General features: G+C 38.4%; 1 pseudogene; it reads right to left on the reverse strand.

Moving 5' to 3' along the window:
- Nucleotides 1–368: 368 nt before the first annotated feature.
- LOC129410495 (5S ribosomal RNA) lies at nt 369–487 on the reverse strand (annotated as a pseudogene).
- Nucleotides 488–1354: the final 867 nt, after the last annotated feature.

Genomic DNA, 1354 nt, shown 5'->3' on the forward strand with positions numbered 1-1354 from the left:
GTTTGATCACGATTTGAGTAAATTTCACTTGACAAGTAAAATGATCTGCCAATGGAACAACACTTTTTGTACTTAAATTATGAAAATACATATCTTGCTACACTTACAATAAGAAATACCACAACTTTTTGCACTTAAAATAAACAAAATCAAATGTTGCTTGCATTAAGAAAAACACACTTATTGTATTGGTCGATAATTTTACTTGTCAACTTGAATCTACTCAAATAAAGTAAAATGTTCTTAATTTAAGTCATTTTAACTTCCCTCAATATTGCTTTTTGCAGTGTTCATACTAGGTAATGTGGATGAAGTGCATTGCCTATGGACACAACCACAGGACACAAACAGTTTTTGTGACTGGCACCCCACTGTGGCATCTGATTTTTCGAGAGGTCTCCCATCCAAGTACTAACCAGGCCCGGCCTTGCTGAGCTTCTGAGATCTGACGGGATCAGGGTTTTGACAAGTCGGTATGGCCACATGCGAACACATACATTGTAAAATCTTCTTAAATCTAAGTTTATCTGGGGCATTAATGTACCACAAATATACCAAACCACAACTAGACCTGGAAGTTAGATATTGACTGGTATTACTGTTATAAACAACCATTTGCTGCTTTGTTTACACATCTCAAAATAAATGTTTTTATTCTTATTATTGCCTCATTTACAGGAACCAGCACAATGGACAACTGTCAGTAGCTCCGAAGGTTGGAGGTTTGACGGATTCGAACATAAAAAGCATCTTGACATAAGAAACATCATTGGTTGAGTGGTCAGATCCACTGACCCACAGGTTGGCGGTGTGATTCCAGCTCCCATAGATAAATACTGTTGTTGTTTTCTTAGGCAAAACACTTAAACCACCTCGCCTCCAGTGGCTTTGTACACTGGGGTATGTGGTGAGTGATCCCTTGATGTAAAGCGCTTCGATCAGCTTGAAGGTGGAAAAGCGCTGTACAAAAATGTGACTATGACCATAGCTGGAAGGGTCAGTTGTTTGTTTTTATGTGAACTGAATTAGTCTACAATATCTTTTGGGACAGTCAAGGAACAAAGGAGCCAAAGCTGCCCCTTCCCCATCCATCATGTAATTCTCACTAAATCAGACTCTTCACTTTTAAACAATGCATTGTTTACCCAAAAGAGCAGGAGATCCCAATCCTAACATCGCCCATCTGTCACTCACCAACAGTTCCTCCAGGGGCTCAGTTCGCTGCCAGTACAAAGTAGGGATCTAAACATTGTTACACTTTATTCTGTAAAATAACATTTAATCTTGAAAATGTATCTTCTTGTGTCCTTTAAAGGTGCCGTATGATACACTTTTCTTTTTTTTTTTACTGTGA

This window comes from Boleophthalmus pectinirostris, unplaced genomic scaffold (genome assembly GCF_026225935.1).
Source record: "Boleophthalmus pectinirostris isolate CB_2022bp ecotype Guang Dong unplaced genomic scaffold, ASM2622593v1 HiC_scaffold_22, whole genome shotgun sequence".
Classification (NCBI taxonomy): domain Eukaryota; kingdom Metazoa; phylum Chordata; class Actinopteri; order Gobiiformes; family Gobiidae; genus Boleophthalmus; species Boleophthalmus pectinirostris.